The sequence below is a fragment of the Salmo salar genome, chromosome ssa09 (assembly GCF_905237065.1).
Source record: "Salmo salar chromosome ssa09, Ssal_v3.1, whole genome shotgun sequence".
NCBI classification, from domain to species: domain Eukaryota; kingdom Metazoa; phylum Chordata; class Actinopteri; order Salmoniformes; family Salmonidae; genus Salmo; species Salmo salar.
In genome coordinates, this window is record NC_059450.1 from 23,511,473 (window position 1) to 23,524,930 (window position 13,458).

The following is a 13,458-nucleotide window of genomic DNA, read 5'->3' on the forward strand; positions in this document are numbered from 1 at the left end:
TGAAATCTACCACGCCCAGACTTCTGCTCCTTTTATTATTTGTCCCCAACGCTCTAGGCCAGCGGTCCCCAACCTTTTTTGGGCCACGGACCGGTTTAATGTCAGACAATATTTTCACGGACCGGCCTTTAAGGTGTGGCGGATAAATACAAAAAAATAAAATGATATGACCGGCATAAATACTGTGGTATTTTTTTAATATAATAATATACGTGAATCCACTGTGTACTCGTATGCAACTTTATTAACAGCGTCCTCGTAACATCGCACCAACAACATAACATGAGTAACATCCTCTCTGCCCCCTAACACTCTCTGGTCGCTATGGTAATGTTTAAACATGCCTTAAAAATAAGATACAACACAAAAACAAACATAAAGTGCATGAAAAATACAACTCACCATAACGCTACATCAGTGGGAGCCCTGAGCTTGTTTCTCTGCAACGAGACGGTCCCATCTAGGGGTAATGGGAGACAATGACACCCGAAGTGTGTTGCTTATGTCCAGTCTACTCTGTAATTTTGTTTTGGTTGCTGTCACTGCAGAAAATCCCGCTTCACACAAATAGGATGTCGGAAATGGCAACAGGGTTTTCAGTGCTGTTGTGGCGATCTCAGGGTATTCTGCCGTGACTTTAATCCAGAACACCGGCAGAGTTGTTGTCTCGAACATACTTTTAAGGCCGCCGTCATTTGCGATCTCCAGCAGTTTATCTTCTTCTTGCATAGACATGCTGGATTCACCTGGTTTGTTGACAAATGGGTCGCGGATCCATTCCGTGGCAGTTCGTGGGTCTTTTGTGGTTGGGAAGTAGCGCTCAAACTCTTTTAAAAGCAAAGACAGGTGATCGTGCACCAGCTGGGACAATGAAGGCTCGGGCTCAGTCTCTTCCAAAATCCCCGCGAATGTTTGAAACATGTCAAATATACCTCTGTTCATGCGCCGTCCCCACAAATCCAGTTTGGCTTTAAATGCAGCTACTTTATCTGCCAACTTGAAGACAGTTGTCATTTTCCCCTGAAGTGAACGATTGAGTTCATTGAATATGTTGCACAAGTAAGCGAGTTTTGCGACCCATTCCTCATCACTGAAATGTGCTGCCAGCGGTGACTTTTTGTCTGAGAGAAATCTCTGCAGCGGCTCTCGTAATTCAAACACTCTGGCCAGCGATCTGCCTCGGGATAACCATCTTATTTCTGTGTATAAGAGAAGGTGTCTGAGCTCCGCGTTCATCTCCTCACAAAGCTGCTCGAACAGGCGCGAGTTAAGGGCGTGTGCTTTGATGTGGTTAATAACTTTAACGACATCATTCAATACGCTGTTAAGTTCCGGTGGTATTTTTCGGCTAGCCAGCATTTCCATGTGAATGACACAAGTGAGTCATAGACGGATGTAACAGAGGGAATCCGGTAATTTTTCTAAATAAAACATCGTTCAGACTCAGATAATAAAAAAAAATATATATATATATATATATATATATAAAAATAAAACGGAAATAATGTACGTTATTTATTCTTTCTCTGCGGCCCGGTACCAAATGACCCACGGACCGGTACTGGTCCGCGGCCCGGGTGTTCGGGACCGCTGCTCTAGGCGACCAGTTTTGATAGCCTTTAGCCGTACCCTCATCCTACTCCTCCTCTGTTCCTCGGGTGATGTGGAGGTAATCCCAGGCCCTGCGTGTCCCCAGGCACCCTCATTTGTTGACTTCTGATATCGAAAAAGCCTTGGTTTCATGCATGTCAACATCAGAAGCCTCCTCCCTAAGTTTGTTTTACTCACTGCTTTAGCACACTCCGCCAACCCTGATGTCCTTGCCGTGTCTGAATCCTGGCTTTGGAAGGCCACCAAAAATTCTGAGATTTCCATACCCAACTACAACTTTTTCCATCAAGATAGAACTGCCAAAGGGGGAGGAGTTGCAATCTACTGCAGAGATAGCCTGCAAAGTTCTGTCATACTTTCCAGGTCTATACCCAAACAGTTCGAACTTCTAATTTTAAAAATGAATCTTTCCAGAAATAAGTCTCTCACTGTTACTGCCTGCTATCGACCCCCCTCCGCTCCCAGCTGTGCCCTGGACACCATTTGTGAATTGATTGCCCCCCATCTAGCCTCAGAGTTCATTCTGTTAGGTGACCTAAACTGGGATATGCTTAACACCCCGGCAGTCCTACAATCTAAACTAGATGCCCTCAATCTCACACAAATCATCAAGGAACCCACCAGGTACAACCCTAAATCTGTAAACATGGGCACCCTCATAGACATTATCCTGACCAACTTGCCCTCCAAATACACCTCTGCTGTTTTCAATCAGGATCTCAGCGATCACTGCCTCATTGCCTGTATCCGCTATGGGTCTGCGGTCAAACGACCACCCCTCATCACTGTCAAACGCTCCCTAAAACACTTCTGCAAGCAGGCCTTTCTAATCGACCTGGCCCGGGTATCCTGGAAGGATATTGACCTCATCCCGTCAGCCGAGGATGCCTGGTCATTCTTTAAAAGTAATTTCCTCACCATCTTAGATAAGCATGCCCCGTTCAAAAAATGCAGAACTAAGAACAGATATAGCCCTTGGTTCACTCCAGACCTGACTGCCCTTAACCAACACAAAAACATCCTGTGGCGGACTGCAATAGCATCGAAAAGTCCCCGCAAAATGCAACTGTTCAGGGAAGTCAGGAACCAATACACGCAGTCAGTCAGGAAAGCAAAGGCTAGGTTTTTCAAGCAGAAATTTGCATCCTGTAGCTCTAACTCCAAAAAGTTTTGGGACACTGTAAAGTCCATGGAGAACAAGAGCACCTCTCCCAGCTGCTCACTGCACTGAGGCTAGGTAACATGGTCACCACCGATAAATCCATGATAACCGAAAATTTCAATAAGCATTTCTCAATGGCTGGCCATGCCTTCCTCCTGGCTACTCCAAGCCCGGCCAACAGATCCCCCCCCCCTCCCCAAATCTTTCCTCTGTATATATCAATGATGTCGCTCTTGCTGCGGGCGATTCCCTAATCTACCTCTACGCAGACGACACTATTCTGTATACTTCTGGCCCTTCCTTGGACACTGTGCTAACAAACCTCCAAACGAGCTTCAATGCCATACAACACTCCTTCCGTGGCCTCCAACTGCTCTTAAACGCTGGTAAAACCAAATGCATGCTTTTCAACCGTTCCCTGCCCGCACCTGCCCGCCCGGCTAGCATCACCACCCTGGTCGGTTCCGACCTAGAATATGTGGACAACTATAAATACCTAGGTGTCTGGTTAGACTGTAAACTCTCCTTCCAGACTCATATTAAACATCTCCAATCCAAAATCAAATCTAGAATCGGATTTCTATTTTGCAACAAAGCCTCCTTCACTCACGCCGCCAAACTTACCCTAGTAAAACTGACTACCCTACCGATCCTCGACTTCGGCGATGTCATCTACAAAATAGCTTCCATTACTCTACTCAGCAAACTGGATGCAGTCTATCACAGTGCCCTCAGTTTTGTTACCAAATCACCTTATACCACCCACCACTGCGACCTGTATGCTCTAGTCGGCTGGCCCTCGCCACATATTCATCGCCAGACACACTGGCTCCAGGTCATCTATAAGTCTATGCTAGGTAAAGCTCCGCCTTATCTCAGTTCACTGGTCACGATAACAACACCCACCCGTAGCACACGTTCCAGCAGGTATATCTCACTGATCATCCCCAAAGCCAACACCTCATTTGGCCGCCTTTCCTTCCAGTTCTCTGCTGCCAGTGACTGGAATGAATTGCAAAAATCCCTGAAGCTGGAGACTTTTATTTTCCTCACCAACTTGAAACATCAGCTACCTGAGCTGCTAACCGATCGCTGCAGCTGTACATAGTCCATCTGTAAATTGCCCACCCAATCTACCTACCTCATCCCCATACTGTTTTTATTTTATTTACTTTTCTGCTCTTTTGCACACCAGTATTTCTACTTGCACATCATCATATGGTCATTTATCATTCCAGTGTTAATCTGCTAAATTGTAATTATTCGCTCCTATGGCCTATTTATTGCCTACCTCCTCATGCCTTTTGCACACATTGTATATAGACTTTCTTTTTTTTCTACTGTGTCATTGACTTGTTTATTTTGTTATTGGATGGTTTGTTGTTTACTCCATGTGTAACTCTGTGTTGTTGTCTGTGTCACACTGCTTTGCTTTATCTTGGCCAGGTCACAGTTGTAAATGAGAACTTGTTCTCAACTAGCCTACCTGGTTAAATAAAGGTGAAATATATATATTTTTTTAAACATTAATGCAAATGTGTTGGAAAATCTAATCAAACACTTAATGAGAGCCCACGAGCTCATGTTGAGGAACATTTCAATAGGCTATGGAATTGTGTGAAACAGAGTGATGGCCTCTACTAAAAAGAGGAGGATCAGCTTTCTATAGGCTAGGCCTACTATATTTATTTCTCAACTTTCCTAATATTAAGCACATTGCTTATATTTACAATGGGAGTAGAGCCTGCCTGGCTGGCATGAAAATTAACCGCGGGTAAAAGCATTCTCCATTCGCTATTTAAGTCCATAGATGACATGTTTCGATACAGGTGAATGATAATGGTTCATTCTAAATCAAAACAAATTCCACACATATATTATTTAGTATATTGTCACGATCGTCGTAAAGAGCGGACCAAGGCGCAACGTGAGTTGAGTTCCACATAATTTTAATTCACAGTGAAACAACAAAACAACAAAACATCCAACGACCGTGAAGTACAGCGCGCACATAGGCACTAACTGAAACAATATCCCACAAAGCAGGTCAGAGAAAGGGCTTCCTAAATATGATCCCCAATTATAGGCAACGATTACCAGCTGCCTCTAATTGGGAACCATACAACTCAACAACATAGAAATAGAATGACTAGAACACCCCCCTAGTCACGCTCTGACCTCAACACCTTAGAAAACCAAGGGCTTTCTATGGTCAGGGCGTGACATATATGTAAAAAACAGATTAAATCAAGAATATTCTGATGGGTGACAATATTATTTTATCACTTGTGAATTATATATTGTCCCTTGTGAATGATGCCCAGTATAAGAAACAATGCCTTTTTTTGCGACTTTTTCAAATCATAGTAGCACACCTCATGTTGCCTAGCCCACAGGCCTATATGTTTTAATAAGATTTATATCACAACTAAAGTGGCCAAATACATTTTTAAAATTAAGCACATTAATCCACTTTACAAGGGGTGTAGAGCCTAACTGGTATACATAAGCAGCACGTGAGTTTCAAGTTTGAGGAAGATAATTTTCACCTAAAAATGCACCTTTATAATAAAAGCATTACATGCATAATTGCGTTTGCAGTCACTTTTGATAACGGTGTTTTCCCTTAATGGAACATTCACGCTTATAGCCTACTATCATGTGCGCATTGCTGCACTTATAATGTGAAGAAATAGTCTAATAGTTTATCAACATTTTAAGCTAAACGTTCTGATCTGTTGCGTCAGCCACATTGTGTAAAAAAGTTTTTTTGATGCTAGTGGTTTGTTGTATTAATTTGGGATCTATCGCATCCCACAACTGTCCCAGACTATATTTGCAATATTTATTTCTCACACAGAATAAAATAGGTCAACTTTGTACTATGGGTGATAGTAGATTGACATAGGCTAGTGCTTTTGCTGTTCATTAGGCGTACTCATCTTGTTGCCTGACGAAAAGTAAATGTGGACCGTTCTTCCAATATCTTCAATATGCACATCGGAATTGGATAAGGACTCGCGCAGTTGCGTCCCTGATATGTCTGTCTTCACTTGTAGCCTGTGAGAAAGACCCGATCACGTGATGAAGCACGCAGCACTCAGAGAGAAGGGCACAATGGCCACTGGTCGCAAAAGGCATGGATTTTTTTTAGGGTGCATTACGGTCACACAAAGGGAATGCCGCCATGAAATTCTAGAGATTATCAAGTGCTTGTCAAGTTGTGAATGAGTGACTGATGTAGTATGTACAGCTTGCGCAAAAAAAACTAAGCAGAGCTCATGCCTTTCAAGCTACTTTTTTCAAATCATCATTAAAGTCACATCATGCAGCCTTACAATGTATTAAAAATCAAAACATATAGCCCAACGTTTGTAGAACAACTAAAGTTTCATTAACAACTCTATATTAAGCATATAGGAATAACTATTTATTTGTTAACCTCTCAACACAGAATAGCCGCATGTGCGCACTCCCTCAAAGCGTTTGGAGAAAATATTTGTTAAATTGTATTCTTCATAATATAAAATAATACCAAGGAATACGAAGAAAATCTTGTCTGCTAAATTAACTAGTGTAGCCCACTGTCACGTCCTGACCAGCAGATGGAGCTATTGTATTAGTTCTGGGGTCAGGACGTGGCAGTTTTTGTATGTGAATGATTGTGTTGTTGATTGGGACTTCCAATTGAAGGCAGGTGTGTTGAGTTGCCTTTGATTGGAAGTCCTATATAGGTGTGTGTGTTTTTCTTTGGGGTTGTAGGTGGTTGTTTTTGCACTGCGTTTAATAGCCTGCAGAACTGTTGCTGTTGTCACCTTTATTGTTTTGTTAAGTGGATGCTTTACTCCTTTTTGGAAATTAAATATGAGTATTCACATACCTGCTGCGCCTTGGTCTTCTCTCCATGACAACTTCTGTTACAGAACCACCCACCACCAAACCAGGACCAAGCAGCGGAAGAGGAAGGAGCAGCGCCAGGAGGAACGTAAGGAATGGACCTGGCAGGACGAAAGACAATTCTGGGAGGACAAGTTAATGGAGCTTAGGAAACCCGAGAGGCAGCCCCAGATTTTTTTTTGGGGGGGCACATGGGTAGTTTGGCCAGGCCAAGGAAGAGCCGTAAGCCAGCTACCCGTGACTACAGGGAGGTGCATATGAGGTGGAGGGCGCCATGTTACGCTGAGGTACGCACCATCTCGCCTATACGGACGCACAGCCCAGTCCGCCCAGTACCAGCGCCCCGCAGGTGCCAGGGCAAGGTGAGCATCGAGCCGGAAGGGGTGATGCCAACCCTGCACTCAAGACCGCCAGTGCGCCCTTTCGGTCCGGTGTTTCCCGCTAGACGCACTAGCATGGAGGTGCGTGTCTCCAGGCTGGCATGTCCAGTACCAGCCCCACGCATCAGGAGTCTAGTGCGTCAGCCCAGCCTCGCCAGTCAAGAGTCACCAGAGCTGCCCGCCAGTCGTAAGTCACCAGAGCTGCCCGCCAGTCAAGAGTCACCAGAGATGCCCGCCAGTCGTAAGTCACCAGAGCTGCCCGCCAGTCGGAAGTTGCCAGAGCTGCCCGCCAGTCAACAGTCACCAGAGCTGCCCGCCAGTCAACAGTCACCAGAGCTGCCCGCCAGTCAACAGTCACCAGAGCTGCCCGCCAGTCAACAGTCACCAGAGCTGCCCGCCAGTCAACAGTCACCAGAGCTGCCCGCCAGTCAACAGTCACCAGAGCTGCCCGCCAGTCGTAAGTCGCCAGAGCTGCCCGCCAGTCAGGAGTCACCAGAGCCGCCCGCTAGTCAGGAGCCGCCAGAGCCGCCCGCTAGTCAGGAGCCGCCAGAGGGGCCCGGCTGCCCGGAGCTGCCAGAGTGGCCAGACTGCCCGGAACTGCCAGAGTGGCAAGACTGCCCGGAACTGCCAGAGTGGCCAGACTGCCCGGAGCTGCCAGAGTGGCTAGACTGCCCGGAGCTGCCAGAGTGGCCAGACTGCCCGGAGCTGCCAGAGTGGCCCGACTGCCCGGAGCTGCCAGAGTGGCCCGACTGCCCGGAGCTGCCAGAGTGGCCCAACTGCCCGGAGCTGCCAGAGTGGCCCGACTGCCCGGAGCTGCGAGAGTGGCCCGACTGCCCGGGTCTGCCAGAGTGGCCCGACTGCCCGGGTCTGCCAGAGTCGCCCGACTGCCCGGGTCTGCCAGAGTGGCCCGACTGCCCGGGTCTGCCAGAGTGGCCCGACTGCCCTCCGGCCCAGCCCGAGTGGCCCTCCTGTCCTCCGGCCCAGCCCGAGTGGCCCGCCGTCGGTGACGGCAGCCACCCTCCCTTCCCTCCCTTATTGTTTAGGGGTTAGTGTTTATGGGTTTTTTGTTGGTGTTTTCTGTTGGTAGGTGCATTCCGGGGTCTGCACCTTGAGGGGGGGGGTACTGTATGTTTGTTGTGAAGGTGTCGGCTATATTACATGGATTTATTTGACTTTTTAAAATGTAGATGATCCAAAGGTCAGCATCAGTAGCTTGTAGGCTGTGTGGAAGCCAGGAGATGCTAAATGTGTTTATCACTGTCAATTACCATGAGACCGACAGTTATTTGCTTGACAATCACCGGCTGACGAAATGTAGTTTGCCAAGTATTACCATTCATAGTGAAATCACTTTTAATATGACGCTACCCAGAAACCATGTGCCATCATCTTTCAAAGGAAGTGTTTCAAAGTCAGTCACTTAACGTTTCCTCTCAGGTCAAGATCTTGTCGATTTGCAGATGTTAAAAGACAACACCATGCACCATGGAGTCATGGCTTTGAAATAAGGGGATTTAGGAAGGGGGATTGTAGTTGATACCCTCCTCTCCTATATCTGTTATATCATTCACCACTTAAGCCCAAAGTCAACAGAGAGAATGGGATATTGTTTCATACTACATCATCCTCTGTGACTCAAGCGGATCTTAACTTCTTCCCTTTCCCCAGGCTAAGCTGTGGTTTGTCAAAGCAGGGGCTCCTTAACTTGGAATTGTCCAACAAGAAACATATTCCCCTTAACATTAACCTATTAAGCCTCATAAAGCTTATAAGAGGACATGATGGTCTCATGTGCAAGAGACATACTTGTAACTCTCAGTCAAGTCAAGCAACTGTACAGTACAGTTTACTCTGTGCTAGAGTAGAGTGTGATGAATGAGAGGACTGGAGTGTGATAGCACTGTTTAGTTTAAGATACCTAATTAGGTCCAGAGCCTCCTGCAGGGGAGGGGGGTGGATGGCAGGGGCCGACTGGAGGAGCTGCTTCATGGTCTTGTGATCAAATCAAATTGTATTAGTCGCGTACACAGATTTTCAGATGTTATCGCTGGTGCTTTGAAATGCTTGTGTTTCTAGCTGCAGCAATGTAATAATACCAAGCAAAAGAACTAAGAAAAAACACAATAATCCCGAAAAATAAAAAAATTAAGAAATTAAGAAATATCAGAACGAGCAATGTCAGAGAACGGAATATAAATATATATATACATATAATGGTGTGTAAAGACAGTATGGACAGTATATGAATAGAAAAGGTGTGTACAGTAGTAGTTATATACTGTAGGATGAGCCATCACTAGAATGCGTAAAACAGTATGTAAACATTATTAAAGTGACCAGTGTTCAATTACTCTATAGGGCAGTACCGCGTGGTAGCTGGCTAGAACAGTGACTAAGGTGATGGCTTTTCAAACTGGCCTTGTTTTGGGGTAGAACCCTAATCACATAGATCAGACCAGGACAACAGAAAGTAAAGAGAATGGTGTCCGTTGTGTAGCGTAGTATCATAGGGTCGGGATGCAAATCTGGGGAAGTGTTATTCTGACAAAGTTATTTTGGCTCACGTTAAAGATGAAGTTGACTGAGAGGTCAGAGAGAGGGTAGATCTGTTGATTGTCTCCTGAGTGGCGCAGCGGTCTAAGGCATTACTACAGACCCGGGTTCGATCCTAGGCTGTGTCACAGCCGGCCATGACCGGGAGACCCATGAGGCGGCTTACAATTGGCCCAGCGTCGTCTGGGTTAGGGGAGGGTTTGGCCCGCCGGGATTACCTTGTCCCATCGTGATCTAGCGACTCCTTGTGGCGGGCCGGGGCGCCTGCAAGCTGACAACGGTTGCCAGCTGGACGGTGTTTCCTCCGACACATTGGTGCGGCTGGCTTCCGGGTTAAGCGAACAGTGTGTCAAGAAGCAGTGTGGTTTGGCAGGATCGTGTTTTGGAGGACACATGGCTCTCAACCTTCGCCTCTCCCGAGTCCGTTGGAGAGTTGCAGCAATGAGAAGATTGTAACTACCAATTGGATATCACAAAATTGGGGAGAAAAAGGGGTAAAAGTACCCCTTCCCCCCAAAATATGTTTTATCTGTTGACTGTTCCTGGACAATAAAAATAGATTTATAGACACACACCAAGAGGAGGAATGTCAAAATTCACACTAGAGCTGTATTTCATGAAAGTCATGGTTTCATGGTTGTCTATGACTGTACTGTACTTACATTATTTTACAGTACATGTAAAATAAGAGCACTACTTTTGGCAGACATTTATCGACTGTGCAAAGTTTCAGGTTGCCCACATGATTTACAGTGGATCATGCTGAGTTCAGAACAATCCATATGATTGCAGAGTACAGCACCATTTGTATAAATCAGGTCAATGTATCCAAATGATAGATAGCATCTCTCTCTCTCTCTCCTTACCAGGGTTGGGTAGGATACTTTCTAAATGTAATCCATTACAGTTACTAGTTAGCCTACTTATCCAAAATTGTAATCAGTAATTACCCAAACTCAGTAACGTAATCGGATTACTTTCCGTTACTTTTGGATTACTTTTCCCTTAAGAGGCATTCGAAGAAAACAAGAAGGATCCATCAAACGCATTTGGTGTGTTATCATAGTTGTCTCTGATTTGTGGTCAGACTTGCTCAGGGAGAACAAACAAACTTACTTTCAATGCTGAATTAAATGTCATTGAGAAAACAGAAAGGTGTCATAGTGTATTGTTTTGCAAACATCCTTTCTGAATTTAAAAGTAATCTAAGAAGTAATCATCTAGTTTTTAAACAGTATCTGTAACCTGATTACAATATTCTTTGCTGGTAATGTAACTGATTACAGTTAAAGTTTTTTGTAATCAGATTACTCTCCAACCCTGCTGCTTACGTACTGTAGTAGTGTTTGTAACTCAAAACTGATTTATCGAGCTTGGCGTCTGCAGTTTGATGAAATGAAAAGTATTTAGGCTTTCAGTAGTGCCGAAACAGGGGGAGGTTTATAAGATAAGTTCAACATGCCTGCTTGTATTATTATCTACTCCCACACAGGACAGAGATGTCTCTTTAAAAGTTCAAAGGCATTTTTTTTCTTGAGGGATACTGTTTTCTCATGTGTATTTTATTAAACTGAACACCATTATTTTCACCCTCTCTGATCTCCACCACAAACTGTTTGGGCTCGCTCTTAAGCCTGATGGAGTTGGTTCTGTTTTTCTTTCCCACTGTTTGTGGTGAATGCGTGACAACCCAACACCAGTCTCTCAGCAGTCATTCCACATCTCTGTTTTGTAAGACCACAGAGACCTCCCCCTCGCTCTCCTCTCTCTCTCTCTCCTTGACGTTCTCTGATCCATCATTCCAGCCAGGGACTGGCACACATCACCAGTTTATTTGTTTTTATAATAGTCCTATCAGGCGTGCAGTGCAGTCAGAGGCTTTTTTGGCTACGGAGATTAGGGGAGCCTCATTTTAAAACATTTACAGGACGGAAGTCATACATTGGGAGAACTGACAGCCTAAAAACGGTAGAATGGTCCATAATTATTGTGAGCGGAACATTTCCAATCAATGGTGAAATTATTGTACCTCTTGATGTACCTAATTGTTAGACATTTTAATAGTGTTTTGTATATAGTTCAATGCCTGGTGGAGAAGGCTGGTAGACTTCTCAGAGAGATGATTTATTTGAAGTGTTGTAAATGGGAGGTGTAATATTGGCTAACTTCCAGCGTAGCTCTGCAAACAGCATCCATCATTTGAGTGGATTCTTTTTACTGGAGCTCAAAAAGAGTGCTGTTCAATATCCTGGCTGGCTTTGAAGCTCAAGGCCCGTAGTGCACAACACACTTTTTAATCAGGACAGAAAGAGAGAAGGGCAGGGAGTAGAAGGAGAGGGCGAGTAGGGGAGAAACAATGGGATAGTGGTATAAGAAAGAAATGGTAGATGTGGAAGGAATAAAGAGAGAAAAGAGTGAGAGAAAGAAAAGGGGTGGTCCTGGTGATATAAGGGTGTTTCTCCATCCAGCCGCGGGTGTAGAAGAAATCCTTCTGCCAATCAGCCTGTCCTCCCCTGAGCTATCCCAAGAATCTGGTCAGCCAGTGCAACATGGCGCCTTCTCAATCCCCCTAGCTGGCTGTTTGTGCCCTGTTTGGGGGGGGTCTCCTGACAACTGACTCCCACCCGACCCTCCTAAACTCCCCCCCAAACCCCCCCCCACCCCACCCCACCCTCACCCCTCCTGCTGGTGGACTGGAATAGATAGGGACATGACTGCCACACTGACAGACAGACAGATACACGATCTACACTGATCCGTTTTTTTTACAATTAGCATGGTGTAAAGTTTATATTGTAACACAGTGTTGACACAGCACAGACCATTTAAACAGAGAGAGGATCATGGTAACCTTCATTTCTACATGGATACTTTAAATCTCTATAGTACAGTGGTAGTGATAGTAGAAGTGCTGTAGTGGAAGTGATAGTACAGACTTTGTTGACTGTCCAGTTACACTGCATTATGTGTGGCTGATAACATGTGGTGGTTGTTTGATGATGTAGTGATGATGTAAGGCCACTACTCATTACTTTCTCTGGACATTAGAATGTCCCCAACTACATCTGAAGCTCATTGTGACCCACAGAATGATGGGGCATTTTCCTGAGATTCAGTTGAAGCTCAAGGCCAGGGGAGTGAGAGTGACGTATTTCCTTTGGCTGGATTTGTGAATGAAGAGGAGAGAAAGAAGTGAGGGCACCAGACCCAGTGGTACAGTAGGCTAGAGAGACAGTTTCATTGGATTCTTTGGTTGTTGTTAGCCGTTTACTTTGCCTGTCTTCCCAACATTATGTCTGTAACTGAATGTGTCTGGGTACGTGGGTGCGTGGGTGTTTGCCTTTCCCTTCCATCTCTAAATGTACAAATGTGCTGTGTTTATTTAGAAGTTATATTCCATTTTGGTAATACAATTGGAATACAAAGTAGTCTACATGTTTTATCGCTTGAAAGTTGTGTCCTGCAGAATCCGAGTGGATTGCTGTTCTTAGTTACTCTTTGATGAGGGAGGATAGGGCCCCTCTCAAGGAGAGAGAGAGAGGGTACAAAAAGGATTGACAGGGAGGCATGCAAGTCCTCTCCTTTTACTGATAATTGTATTTTTCAGTATTCCAACAATAACAATTATGTAGCAGCACTGAGATGTCCTGCCTTCCCCCAGTCTGCAGGTCCAGGGAGCCAACATTGTGTAAAGACAATAGCAGCCTAGGATAGTAGTTTAGACCCAGACTCATAAAGGGTACCATTGTTCAAGGACCTCCAGAAAATAGAGAGGAAAGGAACCAAAAAAATGTGAAAAGAAAATCCGGGCAGCGTGGGACCGTGTTCTGTTTGGATTGGGAAGTTCAGGAACCA

General features: G+C 45.1%; 1 protein-coding gene across 1 annotated transcript in view; it reads left to right on the top strand.

Moving 5' to 3' along the window:
• The window catches only part of LOC106610987 (fibroblast growth factor receptor-like 1), a 70,407-nt gene that overhangs the window by 33,250 nt on the left and 23,699 nt on the right, over positions 1-13,458 (top strand). The window lies entirely within an intron of this gene.